The sequence below is a fragment of the Cornus florida genome, unplaced genomic scaffold (genome assembly GCF_030987335.1).
Source record: "Cornus florida cultivar Cherokee Brave unplaced genomic scaffold, ASM3098733v1 CherokeeBrave_3.0.0_Hap2_Chr11, whole genome shotgun sequence".
NCBI lineage: Eukaryota > Viridiplantae > Streptophyta > Magnoliopsida > Cornales > Cornaceae > Cornus > Cornus florida.
Window position 1 is genome coordinate 67,363,373 of NW_026775581.1, and position 13,547 is coordinate 67,376,919.

A 13,547-nucleotide genomic window follows, 5' to 3' on the forward strand; every position below is an offset into this window, starting at 1 on the left:
GTGACCTCAAAATTCCTTCGTTATCCTTATTACTACCACTCTTTCTTTCTTAAAGAGTTACGACCAACTCACCTTTCACCCTAACCCAATCCACTGGGACCTCTATTTTTTTTTTCCATGTCAAACTTGCATCACCACAAGAACCCACTTGATCTTAATGTGCTAGCAAATTGCCGCCTTTTTTTTATTTTTTTCCCTAGTTGGTACTCACACACCCCCACTCAAGGAATTGTTTGCACCCAAGAGGATTCGAATCTTAGACCTGATGCTTCCTGAGTCACCACTCACCAGGGCCAAGTTCTTATCCACTTGAGCCAACCCCTTGAGGATTCAAATTGTCTTTTTCATCTTCCTTCACTCCAAATCTAAAATAATTTTACATCCATTTTTATTGGTTAAAAAAAATGGATTCTTAAGTAAAAAGGTTGGGTGGAGGTGATACCACCTGTCCGTACAGTTTGATATTTTGGATTGTAAATTGTAGAACAATTAATGTACTAGTATGGCAGAATGATTTGATCCAAGTTGAAGGTGTCAAAAGAATAAGAGGAATGCCAAATGGTTGAATCTGTGAGAGGACACGATTGCCTAACTTCTCGTTGCTGTCAGTTAGAGTTGCAGATTATTTATTTTGACTTTTGTAATGAGTAATCCATACATAATTGAAAAATCATATACATCCCAACCAACTACCTATTCTAGAAAGATCCCAATTTTGGAAACATAAATTGGAAATCTAAAATCAAACATGCTAAAGTTAAGAGGATTAAAAGTCAGTTGAATGCTTTAGGGCTTGAAAGTATCGACTTTTAACCTAAAAAGCATTTTGGAAGGGGTTAGGGGTTAAAAGATCTTTTTACTTACTGTCAAACTCCATCATCATATCATATAGTTGGGCATTGAATGATTTATTTTTTCATTTCAAATGTCAGACTAGAAATTCATGTAGATCATGAAATATAAATGTTCGACAAAAAAATTACAAAATCAACTCAAACTAACCAACACAGTGTATCAATCCCTTAAAATCTCTTACCCAACTTAAATGAACATACACAAAATCACTTGAAATAAATTTCCTATGATATAAATATATATAACACGCAAAAGCACATACAATCTGTTTAATACAATCACATGCATATATAATAAATATATGAATAAAATACCACTATGGTATAATAGATGCTAACGATAAACACGATTGGGCAAGGCTTCATGAAACACACGGGTAAAACAGTAAGAATCAAAATTTAACTGTGCAAGAAAATAAGTGACTTTACTGTCAAATGCAAACCTGTTCACCAGGTGGCGGCTGAAGACAATAACATCTGCCCCCAGTCTCATAGAACTTGTCTTGAAGCCATTCCCATCTGAAAGGCTACAAGTCAACCAATTAATAGCAAAATAGAAAACAAGATAAACTGCAAAATGATTGCATATCTCCCTTACACTGTCCAATAGCTGATTTTGACTTCTTATCTGAAAATCCAAAAAACTCATACAACGCCTAATTGCTTCTGGATCCATTCCACTACCATCATCTAATTTTGAAGCATAAGTTTTATAATCACAAGATAATGAATACAGATAGAATCCTAATTAGGTAGTATCAATCAGGAAAACTCCAGTATCATATTAAAAAAACCATCCTCGAGAAACTGATAGCATAATGGAAATGAAGTACCTTGAACTAACAATGCCGGACTTCCATTCCTTGGATTTGTGGTTTTATCTACAATGACAAAGGTGGCCCCATTTTGTATCTACCCAATAGATGAACATGGAATGTAAAACATGAAGTTGTTACCATACATTGGAATGAAATGAACAGGGTATTGCATGCACCACATTGATAAACCTTCAAGTCTACATTAACCTTCACAGTGGCCCCTACACAGGCTTAACAATCCAAGTCATTTTGACATAAAAAAAAATTATTTTAATTAAAAACTAACAGACATATACAGGCATTAACACATGCCATGCAAAAGCTCTTTCCCTCGTCTAGTCTATTCCTTACTTCTTTATTTTTATTTTTTATGGGGTTGCTATCTACCCCTTCATTTAGTCATCCTTCGTCACTTAACTCTTTGTTTTAATGAGCAGGGTTTCTTTTAACTGGATAGATGGGTTAGCATGAAGTTGAATTATTTGAAATGATGTGATGTTGCCCGAATTTGGTGCCAAGTCGCGTTGCGACCCGTTACAACCCAACAACCCTTTTTGCTCATGGGTCGTGGACCCTAATTAGTATTCTCTTGTAGCCCGATATATAAGGGCGCTTAGGGTTTGGAGTGTGACATCAATAGACACTGCAAATCGTAAAGAGAGAGAAAGAGAGGCTGAAACTTGTAATATCTTATTTTACACATAGTAAAGACTTTCGCCAAATCTCCACCGTGGACGTAGGCTTGGCCGAACCACATATAAATCTTTGCGTTCTTTGTGTGGTGTGTTTACTTTTCTGTCGTGTTTCGTAACTGTTGCTTGGTTCATTGCGTTTGTCCTAACAAATGATTATACCTTTATGTCATTTAACGTAGGACAAGTGTTTGCAAATGCATTTATGGGCAATTTCTGGAAAATTTGTGCGCTCACTATGAACCTCGATTCACTTATGATGCATTAGAAGTTTGAAGTAATCGCAGCATTATCTTTTGTTAAACCTAGGAAGCCAACAGGGTGAAGCCAAAAGCAAAACAGGCTTCCAGAATTCCCGCAGGAACCAAACAAGGAGTAAACTAGTGTTATGACAAACGCAACAAACCAAGCAACAATTACAATAAACCAACAGAAAAATAAACACACCACACAAAGAACACAGATTTATAGGTGATTCGGCAAAGCCTACGTCCACGAGAGATCCGGCGAAAGTGTTCACTATGTGTAAAATCGGATATTACAAGTTTCAACCCCACTCTCTATTTTGTACGAATTTCAGTGTCTCTCTCACAACCCACTCGAAACCCTAAACGCCCTTATATATTTGGCTACAAGAGAGTACTAATTAGGGTCCACGACCCATGAGCAAAAACGGGTCAAAAATTTTCAGCCACAAGATCACAACTAGTTTAGTGTTCTTTGATGATTCTTATATTATTCTAAGTGGATCCATTTCGTTTTGACAACTGAAGGGTAAAATATGAAATTTACATTATTCTTTCCGACTCGGCCGCCTCCTTTTTCATCACTACTATCTAGATCAACCTTAACAACCTCTTAGGGGCTTGCAAATTCTGATGAATCAGAATTGCCATTATAGAAATGTAATCCATGCTACTAACCTACTAGCCTAAAGAACTAATGTCAACCACCAATTTGCTTTCCATCAGCTGGGGAGAAAAAAAGGTAACCGTTAAGAAAAAGTAAAGAAAAAATAAAATGAGAAAATGGCGCCTGGAGAAAGGTAGCTACACCCCCATTACTATCGGCTTACTCTCACCCTGTAAACTACATCCAATTTACAATTGTAGGTTCATTAACCTGTCACTTGCTGTTAGTGACAACACATAATAATACCTCTACACACATTTAAATACTAAAAAAGGAAACAAGATGAGAAGAAGAAAATAAATATAATTTATCTTCAGAATCTAACCAAAAAAACTGTATTTCATACGCCAGATCATTTGCAATGCAAAATCAACATAGAGTTGCAGTATATCACGGAGAAACCAAAACAACAACATACACTAAAAAGTTTTGGATAAAATATTACCTCATCAACTGCATTATCAAGCAGCTCCGCAATCGCTGCGAGAACGGGGCAACAAATAAGATGTTATTGGAGATTGTAGGAATTCTAAAATGGAATATATTGAAGTCATTGGGTATAAACAGAATTCAACAAGGTTAGACCTAGCAAATTAAAAAAGTAGAACATACCACCAAAGGCCCATTTATGTGAAGTAGCATTTGAATGAAGGAACTTGGGGTGAATGTGAAGATAACTATTGCCATCTATAAATCAAAAAGAAAGATGTAAGAGTAGAATAGATCATGCAGCTACAAAAATGTTGGATGGACATGAGGGTCCACAGCAAACATCCAAATGATAGCAGATTACTTTGAAATGCACATGCACCAAAAATCAAGATATAGCATTTGATAGCAGAATACTTTGAAATGCGGATTTAGAAGCAAGCCCATCATCATAGTTCCCAGCTTTCCAAAATTGCCGACAAAGTGGTGCTGAACAAATAGTTGACACGGAAGAAAGGCTTGTATTGTTGATTGGAGACTGCTCCTGATCACTGGTGCCACTTTGACCACTACTTATAGCATTTGAGCTTCTATTTTCTTCAGAACCTTGTCTTCTAGGATGGGCTTCAAGCTCACAATGCTGGGGAAGATCAGTTTTATGGTACTCTTTTTGTTGCACTGAGCCCCCAAGCAAATCTGGCTCTAGTTTAACAGGCTTCACATCCAACTCTCTGAGTTCATCATCACTACATAAGTCAACATTTTTTGTCGAGCTCATTTCCAGAACTGAAAAAAGATAAGAGAGTTCAGGTAGCTAGGTAAAAATATTGAACAGAGAAATGGGAAGCAGAGTAACCATAAAAAAAAAAAAAAAACACACGAGCAATGCATCAACAGGCATCCAAGATGATCAAAACTGAAGCCCTAAGTATCTATGGCAAGTCGCGACTATTGAAACTTCACCAATCAAGACAGCTATGGGAAGGCAAACAAGTTACAGTACCATACCTAATTTGATTGAAACTATCACAATCTAGAATATTACTGAAGTGTGAACCGTGTCATTTGCCACTGAGACGAGAATTATCATCCCGGCTTAATAGGTTTAGCATGTGATGACATGACCCAGACTCTACGATTGCCCTGTGCGTCTAGTCAGATTGCCCCTCCCCAACTTTTTCCCAGAGCTGAACCACAAATATATGTGTTCTTCTTATTTCATTTCTCTCTTCACTTCTATTTCATTATTTACAACATGGTGTCAGAGCCTAATTTCTCTTCCTAGGTTCGGACCTCTATTTTGCGGTATTCTCTTAGCATCTGAAATGTTGCCAAGGGTTTCTCGGTGCTATTTGTGACTTGTTTGGGCTGCCATTGTGTTCGGTAGCATTGTTCTTCGCCTTTGCCGTGTCTCCGGCATTTTTGTTGACTTGTTTCGGCTGTCGGTGTATTCAGTAGCATTGTCTTCGCCTTTGCCGTGTCTCCAGCAGTTGTTTGTTGAATTGTTTGGACTGTCGATGTATTCGGTAGCATTGCTCTTCGCGTTCTCTTTTCATCATTCACACTTGTTGCTACTTGTCATCTCAATGGCAAGTCGGGCATTCATGCTCCAACTTGAGCGGGAGTATTGAAGATTTGATAGAGGAATCAGTGGAGGAATTTTTCTAGTAATTTATGTTGTTTCTTATTATTGAAGATTTACTGTTACTAGATGAATCAGTAGAGAAAAATCCTCCTTGTTTCCTGTTTTATATCTCTTTCCATTCTCATCATTTATTCTCCTATATTAAGGAGCCTCCACTATTGTATTGTGAATGAGTTGAGAGAGCATTATAAAGTGATGTAGCCCTATGGGCTCTTTGTGCCATGGACGTAGGCCCTAGCGGCTGAACCGCGTAATGTATGTGTTCTTATTTCATTTCTCTCTTCACTTCTATTTCATTATTTACAACATATATGAATAAGTGAATATGAAATATAAAGAGGAAATAAACTTTTCACAAATGAATATTACATTAAAATATCAAATTCATTCATATGTATCACAAAACAGAACTTCCATACCAAGAGTTATTAAACTAATTGCTATCATGACCAAGATGAAATGAAAGTTTGAGCCATCAAATTAGTATTTCTAGTACTCAATGCTAGCAGCAATGATTTAGTAGAACAAACAACTGCTATGATACTGAAAGAGTGGTAGACGGTGGGTTGATGGTGATGCCCATGAGGCTGGGTTGAGGGCCATGGATCCTGCTCTTTGAAGGAGAAAAACCTCCAAGCGACCAAGCGACATACGATATGAAGGACCACGAGAGAGAAGCAGTACTGTAAGCAATTTCTATTTTTGGAATCTCTTGATCCAAAATATTCATTACATCCCTATTTGTATTCCTGAATTTACTAAAGTTACTACATAAATTCCATTTTATTCCTACCTATGTTATACCCTTTTAATTCTAGAGCTTTCCTCTAAACCTGCAATTTAGCACTTGCTCATTCTCTAGTTTCATCAATTAATTTATATATATATATATATATATCATCACAAATAACATATTAAGCAGAATCTCATCCTGAATACCATATACCATCACATACCCTTGATAATCTTTTCCTACATAACCACTAAAGTCTCCTCCAATGTATAACTTTTCTCCTTCAATTATCTCTTGAATTCCCAAAATCATGCTTTAATGATTTTGTCTAGTACTAAGGCATAACCGCCAACTATATTAACTACATTTCCTAACAATACAAGTTTTACTATATTTCTACCAAAGATTATCCCTACTCCATTTATACGTCCATCTTTTCCAGTGTAATAATTTTATATCACATCTTCTCAATTTCCCTAGCTTTTCCATAACCAATTTGACTCACTTAATCACAAAATCAATTAACATGGACACTCTCTCTCTCTCAAACCTGCCAAAATCTTCCGAACATCACTGCCAAAACCACAGCTTGACAACCAAACCCTCTATTCTCTCTATATATATATATACAAACATACCCAATCCCTTTCAGATTCACGCCAACCCATAGGCCTGGCCGTAGTCGTCGCCATTAACAAGAATCCAATCACCGCTCATCATTGTGTTCCAAGACCACTGCTTGCCTTCTGAAGCTAAGGGATTGTCTCTGCCCTTTACATCAAAAAGTTCTGATTGGAAAAATCATATCTGACAAGCTGCTCGTCTCTCTTTATCCTCTTATCTATATTGCAGATATACTGCTCTCTATTTATTGATGATTTGAATCCTGCATAGTTTCTTAAAAAATTGCTAGAATAAATTGTTTTGCATATTGCATGTAAAGTAACAATTGTATTAGACATAATTGTTGCATATTAACATGTAAAATTGACACCATCTTCTCTGACATAATTGACCTAACTGTAGGATTTATTAGTATTATAGCTGAATAATTTTTTCTGTTAATTAGGTGATATCTATTTGTCTTGGACAGATTTGACAAGTCTAAAGACTGATAATAATAATTTTTTTATCTTGACTCTACCAGTGTCGTGGAAGGCTATTTGGCATTCTAAGACTCCTCTCAGAGTGGCATTTTTTGCTTGGACATCAGTGTTACCCAGGATAATCTTAAAGAGGAGGCTACAGGTTGTGGTCAATTGTTGTTGCATGTGTTTGAGAAATGAGGAAACAACAGTTGATCATCTTCTTTTGCATTGCACTTGCACAGTAGCTTGGGACTGTTGGGTTCTTATGTTGACTTTGTTTGGGGTTCAGTGGGTTATGCCTGGGTCTTCCAGAAGTTTGGTTGAGGCTTGGAGAGGTTGTATAGTGGGGGCCCGAGCTCGTGACTTTTGGAGGGTCACGCCTTTATGCATCCGGTGGTGTTTATGGCTTGAAACAAATATGCGATCTTTTGAAGGAAAGGAGACCCCTATTGGTGCGCTAAAGTTCTCCATTATTAGTACTCTTTTTTGTTGGGTTCTTGGGAGAAATTGAAAATCCATGGATGAGATTGTTGATGTTTCGAACTCTTTGAGACTTTAGAGGCCCTATTCGGTCTTGTGTTTTTATGAGGGATGCGTTCCCCTTTTGAACGACTTTTAATACATTTTTACTTATCAAAAAATAAATAAAGCGGGATGAATAAAACACAAAGTGACTATATCTATATACAAGAAGGAATTTGATCACTTGTAAAGATTGTAAGGTAATTCATGGAGAAAGCCTCACATATCAATATTGAATACTAACCTTAGACTTATTAATTAACAGATTTAAATATGGAAAATGAGAGAGCATGCCATCAAAACATAAAATGAAACGAACAAAAGGGTAGTAAACAGGTATTGTTTAGAAAACATATATTCAAAGAAAAGCAATGGAATTGAAATGATAATATAAATAATTTATGGTTAAAAATGGCAACTTATACAAGGAATATGGACAATAACATAAATAACTTATGGTTAAAAATGGTAACTTATAATAGGAATATGGCGAAAGAGAACATGAGAGAAACCAAAGGAAATAAATTCATTAAAAAAGAAACATGGCAGTAGAATGATGAAATACAACAAGTACTACAACAAAAAAGAGAGAGTTTTAAAGGGTGGCAACAAGTAAACGCAAAGAAAATTTAGAGAAATATAAGAAATTAAAAAAATGACGCAAAGAGGATAGTAAGTAAAGCTAAACAATATGCATTAAAGGACTTATAAGAAAAACTAGGTACTAAAAAAAGGTGAAAAAGCTATTTATAAGTTGGCAAAAAGTAGAGATAAGTAAACTAGAGACATGGATCATATTAGATGTCTTAAGGACTCGGACCATAAAATATTAATCAAGGATAATGACATATTAGATAGATAAAAAAAAAAAAATCCAACAACACCTATTATATGAGGAATTTCCTAAAGAAGAAGTGGAGTGCAACAATCTTTGTTTTAATAAATTTATAAGGAAATAGACCGATAGAGCCATGGAAAATATAAGGAAAGGTAAAAAAATTGAATGGTTAAAAAATTTATTCAACAAAATTTTAAAAGAAGGCACAACGCCAAATGAGTGGAGGAAAACCATTATCGTACCAATTTATAAAAATAAATGGAATATACAAATTTGTAGCAATTATCAAAGAATTAGATTAATGAGTAACACAATGAAATTATAGGAAAGGGTGATTAAGCAAAGTTTAAGGAAGGAATCCACAATGTCTGATAATCAATTTGGATTTATGTCATAGAAATCCGTAATGGAGGTCATACTATTTTTTTTTTTTTTATAAGTAAGAATTCATTAAAGGCGCTCAAAAGGGGAGCGCTCCCAAGAGAAAACATAATTTCAAGCTATCCACAAAATCCAAAAGATGCCCTATTAATTTACAATTACACCCATAAACCCAAAAGAATAAAGTAGGCAAGATATTGTATTTGAGAGCCCAAATAGGAGTTTCCTTTCCTTCAAAGGATCTCCTATTTCTCTCGCGCCACAAGCCCCACCATAAACAAAGGGGAGTGGCCCTCCACGCTCTCTGGCTCGGCTCTAAACTATACACCCTCTCCAAGCCTCTACCATGTCCACCGTAGAACTGGAAAACACCCAAAACATGCCAAACACTACTAAGAACATAGACCAAACACCCCTCGCCAGTAGGCAATGAAGAAGGCGGTGGTTCATAGTTTCTTCCGTCTTCTTGCACATACAACACTAGTTTATCACAATATGCCGTCTCTGATGCAATACATGTGAACACTGCATGAACAGTGGCGTGAACAGTGTTTTCCAATTTATATTTTTAGAATGTTTTAATTTCCTAATAGTTTAGTGTATGTTTTAGGAAATTTTTCATTGTTTTAGTTTTCTAATAGTTTAGTGTCTGATTTAGGAAAGTTTTCATTATTTTAATTTCCTAAATAGTTTAGTCTTTGTTTTAGAAAAGTTTCCTTTGTTTTAATTCCTAAATCATTTAGAATTTGCTTCCCTCAACCTCTTTTCATGGATTCGAGTGTTTAAAGAATACATTGCTATTCTTATTTATTTTAATTGTTTTCATTGATCCGCTGCGTCAAGTTGGTATCAGGGCCATTCTCCATGGACGGTGAATATGGGAGAATGTGTGTGGAAAAATTTCCAACAATTGTGTCAGGAACTCAACCAGGAGATGCAGACGGCAGTTGAACATCTAACGGAAGCCATGAATCATGTGCAGGTTCATAATAGGCATGATCAGATGATGTGAATCAGCTACAACAGAGGGCTGGAAATCAACATGGTCATCTTCAGCGTGCTAACAATCAGCGCCAGTTTCAGCAGGAGGAATGGTTTGATTCAAGCGATGAAGAGATTGAAGGTATCGTTTTAGCACATGGAAATCATGGGGTCGAAGCAAATCAGCGAAATTTTCGGAAGAAAATTGACCTTCCGTCTTTCAAGGGTCAACTTGATATTAGCTTTCGAAAGTTGACAATATTTTTGATTATATGGGTATCGCGGAGGAAAAGAAAGTTAAACTGGTTGCATATCATCTTAAGAATGGTGTTGTGGGATCAGTTGCAACGTTCTCGAACTCGACAAATGAAGAATCCGATTAGATCGTGGTCTCGGATGAAACAACTAATGAAGAAGCGATTTTTACCGGCTAATTATGATCAGATTTTATTTCAACGGTACCAAAATTGTCGCCTGGGTAATTGTTTAGTTCGTGATTATGCTGAAGAATTCTATCGTTTATCATCTCGCAACGATTTGTTAGAGCCTAAAGCACAACAAGTTGCGCGGTTCAATAATGGTTTACGGATGGCTATTCAAGACAGAGTGATGTTGCAAGCATCTTTCACCCATGATGCTGCAGTTGAGTTAGCCACTCGAGTGGAAGCCCAGTTGGATAGTTTGAACGTTCGTAATCAGAATTTTGGGCGTCCTCCAACTACACAGCAGATTGATTCCAGTAAACCACCACCATCTCTGACCATCAATCAACACCCAATAGTGACTCGGGAAGTGGGTGGCGCTAGTAATCAGCCTTGGCAGACTGCAACCAATAATATCAGAGGGCACCAGTTACTAACTCTTATGCTCCAATGATTTCAGGCAAGTGTTTTCAGTGCCTAGAGCCTAGGCATCATTCCAATAACTGTCTGAAACATCGTGTTGCTTCCCTCGCAACTAATGAGGAGCAAATCATTGATGATGAGAATGTCGAGTATAAGGCCGAAGCAGGTGAAGAAGAATATCAAAACGAGGATGTTGTCATTTATAAAGACCTAGCTGATTGTCATTCCAATATACATGTTCACTGCAAAATTATACCAGCATGTCCCTCATGGAAAAAAAAAATGTTTACTTGTCCACCTAAAGGTGGAGAAAAGGAGAACTTGATCGTAGCTGACACGCAAGACTTTACTAAAGCCTTCAATGGGAAGGTTCCTGTAATCAAGACAATTTCTTTTCTTTTGAGTTGCCAAGGAAAATTGAAAATTCGTCACACTTGGTGTTCTTTTGGGATTGGACAACTAAGAAACAAGTTTATGAAGCACTAAGATCAAGTCGTGTACAAAATTTTGTTCATACTCATATGAACCGTCAGCGAAACACAAGGATGACCACTGATGAAATCAAGGGTGAGTTCTTTTTAAGAAGGGGAGCATGATGCATTACATGTGAACAGTGCATGAGCAGTGCCATGAACAGTGTTTTCCAGTTTCTATTTTTAGAACGTTTAATTTCCTAATTGTTTATTATCTGTTTTAGGAAAGTTTTCATTGTTTTAATTTCCTAAATAGTTTAGTCTTTGTTTTGGGAAATTTTCCATTGCTTTAATTCCTCAATCGTTTAGAATTTGCTTAGGCCTATAAATACATGTTATTGTAATTGTTTAGGAATCAGTTATTACTTTTATCAATATCAGAAAATGGAGGGTTTCTCTCAACCTCTTCTCGTGAGTGTTTAAAGAATACGTTGCTATTCTTATTTATTTTAATTGCTTTCATTGATCCGCTGCATCAGTCTCCTAAGGTTATCAAGAGTGAGAATACTTCTGAGAGCAGCTGACCAAGAGAAAAAAGCCACCTTCAATGGAGCTTTGGACTTCCAAATTGCCTTCCAAGGAAAAGAGAACCTAGAATCTAATACGAGCTTCGGTAGAAAGACCTAACCTCAAAAACTCCTCTCAAGAACCCCGCCCAAATCATCTCATCTATCCCCTCGCCATCCACTACCTGTCTGTGGAGTAAACCTAGGATCTCAATGACCTCCGTAAGCCCCCGATCATGACAATCTCTTCAAAACTGCACGTCCCAAATCAAATCAACCTCCCATTATCAAGTCGATAGATTCTGAAAGGCCGAGGAAACCTACGAGCCAACACAAACTCCCTGCACGAGCAATCTTCCCAAAACCTGACGTGTCTCCCAGGGCCGGCCTTGAGATTACCAAAATTTTGAGAGGCCCTAAGCGAACTTTCAAATGCGAGGCCTTTATATATAAGGTTTCACCTGCGCAAAAAATTTATAAGAGTGCGAAATTTTCATTAAAATGAACGATAAACACAAAGAGCAGCTCGAAATAATTTGGCGCCTTAGGCGAAATTTATTTTTATAGGAGTGCGGATTTTTCATTAAAATGAACGATAAGCGCCAAGGGCGACTCGAAATAATTTGGGCCCTTAGACGAAAAAAAAAAATTAGAAGAGTGCGGAATTTTCATTAAAATAAACGATAAGCACCAAGGGGCGGCTCGAAATAATTTGGGGCCTTAGGCAATAAATAAAAAGTGGCCTTGTTGAAAGAGAACTACAAATTTGTAATGAGAGAGGATGGAGACGACTTGTTGAAGAGTTCAGAGAGGAGAGAAAGTATGTGATGAATACGAAAATAAATAAATAAATAAATAAAAGATAAAGGCAAGAAAAAGAACATGGAAAAAAGAAAAAATAAGTAAAAATAAGTGTTGTTGTAAAAAATGCCGAATGAGAGAGAGAAAAAATATTTATTTAAGAATATAAATATTTGGGACCAATAATAAAATTCGGCATGAGGAGGAGAGAGAGGAAGAGATAGATTGAAAAAAAAAAAAAAAAATCATTTAAGGATATAAATCTTTGGGGTCCAATATTTCATTGGTTAGAGTTTAATTTAAAACCGTGGATGAGGAGGAGCTAGAAAAGAGAGAAAATAAAAAGTTATTTTAGGATATAAATTTTTGAGGCCCGGTATTAAATTTCTATATTGATTATATTTGTAAAAATATTAGAAAATAATTATAATATAATTATATATATATAAGGAAATTTAAAATTTTGAGGCCCTTCCAAATTGGAGGCCCTGGGCAACCGCCTAGGTAGGTCGCCTATGCCCAGGGCCAGCCCTGGTGTCTCCCACTCCTAACTTTGAACTGGATTCGTTTGGAAAACTCATCCCAACCCTTTCGAATAAACTTCCAAGCACCAACACCTGCTGGTGATCTCGTCTCCCTAGAAAACCACCGGCCCTCATCCTGCCCAGCGACAAGCAATGACCTTCCTCCATAATCTGGTCAAGCATTTTTTTCATACCTCTTTCTCCAAATTTTTTATGGAAGCAAATTTGTGGGCTCCAAGGGACTCTTATCCTTCCCTTCTTCCTTAAGCTTGCTAAATTCCTCTCTTTCCTCCTCCCCCTTCCTTCCTACCAAACTTGCCCATGGCATGAACTAAATCTTACAACTCAACAAAACAACTTCTTAACCATTTGAACATGTTTTGAGTTTTGTTCTTTCCTGCTCATAACTTGCATGAACAAATTCAATCTAACCTTAGCATTCAAAAGTTTTAACAAAGAAAAAAAGAGAAAGGTAAAGAAAGGAACAGCATTTCATGACAACCCA

At 36.6% G+C, this 13,547-nt stretch overlaps 1 pseudogene; it reads right to left on the reverse strand.

The window, feature by feature from the left end:
• Positions 1-13,547, reverse strand: part of LOC132282464 (protein MICRORCHIDIA 6-like) — a 46,477-nt pseudogene that overhangs the window by 31,911 nt on the left and 1,019 nt on the right.